This window comes from Camelina sativa, chromosome 8, assembly GCF_000633955.1.
Source record: "Camelina sativa cultivar DH55 chromosome 8, Cs, whole genome shotgun sequence".
Lineage (NCBI taxonomy): Eukaryota > Viridiplantae > Streptophyta > Magnoliopsida > Brassicales > Brassicaceae > Camelina > Camelina sativa.
The window spans coordinates 20,751,722-20,761,396 of NC_025692.1; positions in this window are offsets into that span (position 1 = coordinate 20,751,722).

Genomic DNA, 9,675 nt, shown 5'->3' on the forward strand with positions numbered 1-9,675 from the left:
CTACGGAGATTCATAATCTTACATGGTATCAGAGCTAACCCTAGCATACAACGAAAACCCTAAAGTTTTCTTTGTTAGATTCGATCCAGCCTCCACTCTCTTCTTCTTTTTCATCGTCTTCTCTTCTCGTCCTGCTTCTCTCTGTTCTGTTTCTCTTCTTCTTCTTCCTCGTCGTTCATCCCTACTAACGATGACTAACGAAACTGCTCCTCCCTCCAGCGATAAACCCTTTGGTATCGCCCAGATCCGAGCCTATGTCCCTATCGTTCTTAGCATGGACAAGCTCAACTATGATCTTTGGCGTGAATTGTTTGAGACACACTGTCTCTCGTTTGGTGTTTCTAGTCATCTTGACGGCACCTCTTCTCCCTCTTCCGATACCGACACTAAGTGGAAGGAATGTGACGGTTTGATGAAGATGTGGATCTATGGCACTATCTCTGAGTCTTTGCTTGACTCTGTTTTAAAGAAAAAGTGCTCTGCCCGTGAGCTTTGGCTCACTGTTGAGGCTCTGTTTCGTGATAACAAAGACGGTCGTGCTCTCCAGCTTGAAAATGACCTCCGTACCTTGGTGATTGGTGATCTCAGCATTCATGATTTTTGCCAGAAGTTGAAATCAATCTCTGATTTGCTGGCCAATATCGATTACCCTGTCTCTGACAAAGCTTTGGTGATGCACATGGTGAATGGTCTCTCGGAGAAGTTTGACAATATTGTCAATGTGATTATTCACAAAACACCTTTCCCGTCGTTTTCTGAAGCTCATTCTATGTTATTAATGGAGGAGTCTCGCCTTCAAAAACAGAATCGAGCTTCTTCAACCTCGACCCCTGATGTCTCTTCTCCCAATGTTCTACTTACATCTGCATCATACTCTAATCCGTCATCACCTTCTCCTCATAACCACCAACAATATCACCATAACCATTCTGGTCGTGGTCGCGGTGGTTCCGGTCGTGGTGGTCACAACAATCGCGGATGTGGACGTGGACGTCACCATTCATCGTGGCAACATAATTATCAACCTCCCTCCTGGTTTCACCCTTCCATGTCTTATCCGTCGTGGACTCCTCCAGCGTGGCCACCTTCACCATACTCTTATGGCGCTCCTCCGTCGTATGGTGCATCGCAGGTTCATCATCAACCACATGTTGCTTCTTCCTCCTCCAATGGTGTTCTCGGCCCATATCCATCACGTCCCCCTAGTGAAGCTCATGTGCTACAATCATCACCACACACACAACTCACACATGCTTTCAGCACCATGAGCTTACCCGATCCATCGGATTCACAGTGGTATATGGATACTGCTGCCACCAACCACATTACGGCTCACCCAGGTACACTACGTTCTCTTTTTAATAAAAGCAATCTTCCTTTTGTAACTATTGGAAATGGGTCTTTGGTTCGTACCACACAAACTGGTCATGGCCTCCTTGCGTCTTCCTTACCAACTCGACCTCTTCATCTCCGCAATGTGCTTGTGTGTCCTTCTATGATCAAAAATCTGGTCTCGGTGTGTCGCTTTGTCACTGATAACAACTGTTCTGTTGAGTTTGACCCGTTTGGTTTTTCTGTTAAGGATCTGCTCACGAGAATCAAGCTCCTCCGCTGCAATAGTCCCGGTCCGTTGTACTTGGTCTCCACAACATCATCATCTCCGTCTCTTCTCGCGCTCGCCACCACCACCTCTACCAACACGTTGTGGCACCGTCGTCTTGGACATCTGGGAAACAATGTTATCTCTTCTCTTGCTTCTTCTGGTGTTATTGCTTTTAATAAGGCCGACATGACAACTTTGTGTCATGCGTGTCAAGTAGGAAAACATTTTCGACAATCATTTGGTTCTTCGACTTCAGTTGTGTTTAAACCGTTTGCTCTTATCCATTCAGATATTTGGACCTCTCCAATATCTAGTGTTAGTGGAATAAAATATTATGCTATTTTTATTGATGAGTTTTCCCATTTTGTTTGGGTTTATCCGCTGCATCGCAAGAGTGATCTATTTTCCAAGTACACTAATTTTGCAGCCTATGTTCGCACCCACTTCGGCACAGAAATTCAGTCCTTGCAATGCGACAATGGTGGCGAATTTGACAATCGCTCTCTCCGTGATTACTTGGATGCTCATGGTACACTTTTGCGGTTCTCTTGTCCCTACACATCGCAACAAAATGGGAAAGCTGAACGCATGATACGTACCATCAATAACATAGTCCGTACACTCTTAACTCAAGCATCGATGCCCTCGTCCTACTGGGTTGAAGCTCTCCACACTACCGCTTATCTCCTCAATATATTGCCCTCCACTGCCATACATAACGCTATACCATTTGTTAAGTTGTTTCAACGACCAGTGTCGTACTCTCACCTGCGTGTGTTCGGCTCTCTCTGTTATCCTAATTTGCTGCCCATGACGTCTCACAAGCTTTCTCCATGCTCGAAGCCTTGTGTTTTTCTTGGTTATTCGTTGGATCATCGTGGTTATTGGTGTCTTGATCTCACTACAAATCGGGTTCTCGTATCTCGTCATGTCACATATGATGAAACAGTTTTTCCGTTTGTAATGTCACCATCACCTCCGCCGCCTCCGGGCAATACTCCATCCTTTGTGGTAACACCTCTCCCTCACACACTTATGGAGTCTCTGGCTAGTACACCCTCCACTTCTATACCGGTAACACTAGTGTCGCCTTTGCCACCTACTTCACCCGCTTTGCCTGTGTCACAACCACCACCTGTACCACCGGTTAATACGCACCCCATGGTCACACGTGGGAAGACTGGCATTCGCAAACCCGTCACTCGTCTCTGTCTTCATACCACCACTGTCTCCCCCTACCTCTCTCTCATGTTCATGCGGCTAAAGACCTGTTTTGGAATGGTGCAATGCATGAGGAATATGATGCTTTTATTAAAACCGGAACGTGGTCACTTGTGCCACGCCCCGCAAATACTAACATTGTTCGCTCTATGTGGTTGTTCTGGCATAAATTTAATGCAGATGGCAAGCTTGTTCGTTACAAAGCAAGACTCGTGGCTAATGGGAAGTCACAACAGCCGGGCATTGACTGTTATGAGACTTTCAGCCCTGTCGTCAAGCCTACAACAATTCGTGCTGTGCTTGGTATTGCTACTTCGAAACAATGGCCTCTTCACCAATTAGGCGTTAAAAATGCTTTCTTACATGGAGATCTCAAAGAAACAGTTTATATGCATCAACCACCGGGTTTTCGGGATCCGTCTTGCCCTGATCATGTATGTCTTCTGCATTGCTTATTGTACGGTCTTAAGCAAGCCCCTCGTACGTGGTATACACGCTTTGCGGTCTTTCCTAAGAGTATTGGTTTCCGTCAAAGCCTCTCGGATCCATCCCTCTTTATTCTCCGTTGTGGACCTGCAACCGCTTATCTCTTGCTCTAAGTTGATGACATTATTCACACCGCGTCGGTTCCCGCTCTTCTTACTAAGATCATTGCGTCTCTCAATTCTGAGTTTTCCATGACAGACCTTGGCCGTTTACATCATTTCCTTGGTGTTAGTGTTGCTCACAATGACATGGGTCTGTTTCTGCATCAACAAAACTATGTTGCTGATTTACTCCATCGGGCAAACATGACAGATTGTAAGCCGTGTCTCACTCCCGTTGACACCAAATCAAAGCTTGATGCTGATGACACTCCTCCTATGAAGAACCCGACACTCTATCGTAGCCTTGCCGGTGCTCTACAGTATCTCACCTTTACCCGTCCGGATATCTCTTATGTCGTTCATCAAGTGTGCCTCTATATGCATGATCCATGTGAAGCTCACTATACTGCTCTCAAACGGATACTTCGATATCTTAAGGGTACTATCTCCCATGGTCTTCAACTTCATCATTCGACCCTCTCTGGTTTAACCGCATATTCGGATGCTGAATGGCCTAACAGTCCTCAACCTGGTTGCTCTCCCTCTGCTCTCACTGCGTATTCTGATGCTGACTGGGCCGGTTTTCCTACCACTCGTCGCTCCACATCTGGCTATTGTGTTTACCTCGGTGCTAATCTCATCTCCTGGTCTTCCAAGCGTCAACACACCGTCTCTCGATCTAGTGCAGAAGCTGAATATCGCGGCGTTGCTAATGCAGTTGCTGAACTCACATGGCTTCGCAATTTGTTTGTTGAGCTTGGCATCAAACTTGATAAGGCTTCTGTTGTGTTTTGTGATAACGTTAGTGTTGTCTACCTCTCCTCTAATCCGGTGGAGCATCAACGAACCAAACATGTTGAGATTGACATACAATTTGTCCGAGAAAAGGTCGCCCTTGGTCATGTTAAGGTGTGTCATGTTCCATCTTCTCTACAATATGCCAACATTTTTACGAAAGGTCTACCGGTCTCCCTCTTTGAAGATTTTCGGTCCAGCCTGAGCGTCCGTAAACCTCCGCTCTGACTGCGGGGGAGTGTTAGAATATAGGAATATAGAATATTTCCTAAGTCTTGATAATGACAGATATGTAAACAATATACTTATAGAGCACTCTTGTTCTGCCTATATAAGGCTTATGTTAATATCATAACTCTCTACGGAGATTCATAATCTTACATCGACATACCTCAAGTTGTTATTAAAAATTTTACGTCTCACTTACGTCTCAGTATATATACTCCTTATCCTTCTAATTAATATATTTTCTAAAATTTTCACACATATTAAAAAATGTCATTTTTTAACAAAACCAAAATGTTAAAAAGCTAATTAAATGTATCTAACTTAAATTACATCTTTTCGGAATAAGAAATTTTTATTAACAAGAAATATAAGAATTGAATGCTTTTTAACAAAAAAAAACAAGAAATATAAGAATGTATATTTTTTCCATGACTAAACAGTTAGGTTCGACGCATCAAACTGTCATTTGCCATCATAACAGGGTTGGAATCGTCGGTACTAATTGAATAAAGGATGTTGTGGACTTGTGATGCATTTTATATTGTCGTGCTTACAAATTTAGAGGCTTTAGGCAAGATTTTATATAAATATGTTTCATGGTTAATAATATAGCCTAAAAAAAAAAGCTCAAAATATATTTGAGACTAAGATATACTGCTAAACAAAGAAAAGAATGATAAATGCTAGATATATTGGAGATAGAACTTTGTAAAATGATTTCTTTAAAGTGTCAATATTCTAAGGAGATTATTGAGTAATGTGGCCTATAAAGTCATGACAGCAATTTTGGCTTAGGGGCATTTGCCCTTTTCTTTTAAGAGGTAGTCACGGGTCACGGCTCTGGGTCTAGTTTAAGGTTTGGAAGCTCTAATATCGATATTTATTAATAAGCATGAACTTGGTTCTCGCTACAAAAAAACACAAGATTTACGATTGCACTAATAGTCACTAAATAGTCGCTAATTCATAACAACTAAGTTACGACTAATAACTGTTGTCGTAAATCGATAGTCGGTAAGAAAATTTAGTCGTAACATAGTTGGTAAATAATGACAATATCACGACTGTTACACATAGTTGTAAACGTATTCGTAATTTGGTCGTTAATATTTACGACTATTTAATGACAATGTTACGTTTAATAAAATGTGAACAGAAGTAGTTTACGACTAGTTTGAAAATAGTTGTGATTTCGTCGTTAAATTATACCACTACTATTGAGCGACTATTTAACGATTATGTTACGACGACTTTATGCCAGATTTAATGACTGGTTTAACGACTATTGTGATTAAAATCATAATTGTTTTGTTTTGTTTTATAATTCACATTTTTAATAACCAAAAGTTCACCACAATAGTAATATGTTCACCACATTAGCAATTACAAAAAGAGAACCAAAATGATCAATCAAAAACTATGACTGACACATCAACCCAAAGTGACAAGTTCATAATAACCAAAAGAGAACCAAAATGATCAATCAAAAACTATGACTGACACATCAACCCAAAGTGACAAGTTCATAATAACCAAAAGAGAACCAAAATGATCAATCAAAAACTATGATTGACAAATCATCCCAAAGTGATAAGTTCATGAGAGTTAAGGAATAGAGATAAGTAGACTAAGAAATAACCTAAGAAGGAGATGTTCTTTGTGTTGGAGGGGCGGTGGATGCATCACTTGATTCAGACACAAGGAATTTCACAAAGGTCGGATCAGTTTTGCGCAAGTACTTTTCCAAGTGCTCTATCTTCTTCTGTTGCTCAGCCACAACTTTGGAATGTTCTGCTTCACGAGCAGCAATCTCAGCATCGCATTTGCATTATAGGCAACTTGTTCTTCAATTATACGATGAGCTTCTTTCATTTTCTCTTGCAATGCTACAAACGATGACTTTCCTTGTTGATAGCTCTTGCCATTAAGAAGATCGTGAAGATAATCCTTGAGGCTTCCAAGTCCAAAAATATGGCCTCGTGAATCCTTCTCTGTGGACTTAGAAAAGAAAAACTGAAACTATTAGTTCTGAAAATGAAAGTTTTGAAGACATGTTAAATATAGATTGTGAAAATGGTACTTTACCTGAAGAAAGATGGCCGTATAATTTTCTGTTGTGAGCTTTTGAGCTCGTGAAGGATCTGACTCGATCTCATATATCTTAGCTTGTAAGTTTTTCTCATAAGTTGAGAAGATCTTCTCGGCCTTTCGATCGACATACGTACCATCTGGCCTTGTACGTGTCTCTTTGAAAACCTCACCAAGACTCACCGGTCTCCCAAGTTTCTCTTCCTAGAATGTTACAAAAATAAAAAAAAAGGTTAAGAAATAACTTAAAGCTACTAAAAAAAGATTAAGACATAAGTTAAAATTATTCACCAAGCCTTGTTTGACTTGTTGATACGATGTTGGCCCAGATAAGTGCGAGTGTGGACCGAGACCATTACGTTCTGACATACAAGCATTGGAATAGATTCGACTCCTTTCATGTGCTTCTTCAGTATCCCACTGCACAACCATTGTTTTCCAGAGAGTTCCCTCGATCCATTTAGGTTGCACTCGACTAGTCCTAGAGTCGCTTTCCATGTTTTTCATCTGCCATTGACATATCTCATAGAAAAAATGTTGCAGTGTCCCTGTTATCAATGGATCCCAAGTGTGTGTTTTCTAAAAAAAAGATAATAGAATTAAGTTAGTGAAAAACAACAATTAAAACCTATCTATGAATGATAAATGACAGAAAACTATACCGCAAACTCAAGGAAGTCGTGTTAGGTTTCGGTTCCAGAGAGAGTACGGTGATAAAAGTATGATGGTCTGGCACCATAAGTATGGCGTTAAGAGCCTCAACGTGTCCTCCTGGAATTCCGGCAACACTGGATCTGACTCGTCGAAGTTGTTACCTTGAGAAGAAGGATGACTTTGAGCGTGAGAGTTCTGAACTGGAGATCTCGCAGAATCATGCAAAGGATTCGATTGAACCAGAAGATTGTTCTGAACTTATGGTAATGACCGAGTTGGTTGGTCTTCAACGCTTCGATTCAAGGAGTTCCGAAATAGGATCTGTGGTGGAGGATAGTTTCTGACCTACGGTGCGGCTGACGTCGATAGTTGGGGGGGGGAAACGCGGACTTGTTCTTGAGGCGTCTGTGGCGTAAGATTTTGAGCCGCAGACGTGAAGTTGTATTGAGGCGTTAGAGGGTTGATTTTTCTCACCTTGGACGGAGGGTTAGAGCCACCGGGTCTGAGAGAAGCGTTGGGGACAACATTCCTCTTTCGTCCAGGCTTCTTAAGAGGAGGCATCATAAGCATCTCGTTGAGATGGCTTAGGTGAAGGGGAAAACGAAGACAAAACAGATCGGAGATTGAGAGAATCGGCGATTGAGAGAATCAGCGATTGAGAGAATCAGCGACGAAGAAGGATGGTGAGAAATGAGAGATTAGGGTTGTAAAATTAGGGTTAGGTCGTTTGTTATGGGCTGGACCGCGTAAATGGATTCCCGAGTTTAATTAACCCAAAATATTTTAAACTTAGTCGCAGATCAGTTGGTGTAAAATGTTTTAAAAAGTTGGACTTGTTTTGGAGTCCAAAATCTGGTCCAACACATAATAACCATGTTTAAACCCAATATTTTGAATTTAAAAATGTTTTAAAAATTACATTTTCTATTTTTTAATTAAAATTACATTTATGACTTAGCATAAATGAAGATACTAATTTGAAAAATTCAGAACTACTGATTCATATACATTTTCTTGAGCTTCACCTTCATAGGTAATTTTTCACTTTGCAACCAATTCACATCTGCACTAATAGAAAACAAAAGCTCAAGTCTAAACAATTAATAAAGACATGGTGCACCTAAAATTATATAACAATAAGTATAGATATGGTAAAGCAAACATAAAAAAACTGATATTACTTACATATATTTTGTTTGTACCTTTGAAAATGAGAATAATGTGAGAATGCCACAACATGATGCTTGTATTTATAGTTTATATGTGAAGAATGCCAAAACATTAGTCGCTGTATAGTCGCCAACTTACCGACTCATAGACAGAGTCGCTACTTAGTCTCCAAATTAGCTACTTTGATGCAACAAAATTAAGTTCTTTCTATTTAGTCGTATAATGGTCGTTAATTAACGACTACATTACCGACTATTGTATTTGGTCGGCAAATAATATCTGAGTTACGACTAAAGTTACACAGTTGTAACTTGGTTGTAACATAGTCGGCAAGTAGTCGAGAAATTAAGCGACAACGTATTTAGTCGCCAATCATAGTCGTAAATATCCTGTTTAAGATTGTTAATGATGAAGATTGTTAAAGATCAATTTTACTATTTTATGGGTTGAACATTGTTAATGATGTTTAATCTAGAGTTAAGTGCAATTTAGCTAATAAGTTTGAGTTCGATTTTAAAATTATAATACTTATGTTATGAATAATATCCAAAGTAAAATACTACTTTAATATAAAAGGATTTTTTAGTTTTATTATTATTATTATTATTATTCATTTTATAGCTTTTATTAGAATTTCAATTATATGGTACTCCATTGGCGTGGTACTCCATTGTTGTGGAAATATAAGAAGCTGATAATCCAGGGCATCGATAACTACTCGGCAAGTATTTTCGACCCAGAATTTGACGAGCTGGTGGAGAAGGAAAGGAAGAAGAAGAAGAAGAAGGGAGAAGAGGCGAAGATGGCAAAAGAAGAGAATCAGAAGATGAGGAGAGATAGCTTGAAGGAGAAGAGAAAGACTACAGTGTGTGAGAGTTCGTTTGAGAGAAAGAACAAGAAAGGTGCCGGCGGAATCCTGAACCCGGAGGCGTCATCAACAAGAGCTCTACACCGCTGTTACTGAAATTCGAATGTAACAAATAACCATAAATTCGAATGTACTTTTTATGCACTCAAATTCAATATTACACTTTTTAAATAATTGAATCCAAAATTTTGATAAAGTTCAACTAAAATTTACAAGCCTCTCCCTAGCTAAATCATCATAGTATTGTATTTGACCATCAATATGAATCCAAAAACAATAAAATTTGAAGATATTCAATCCATGTTTACAAATTTTCTATTTACTCTAAGTTATAAGAATTTACGGTTGTTTAATATTAAATTCATGTATAGTATTTTACTTTTCCAAACATTTTTGTATAGCATTAAATATTATTGTTCAAACTATCCATACTTTTCCAAACATTTTTATATTTTTCTACT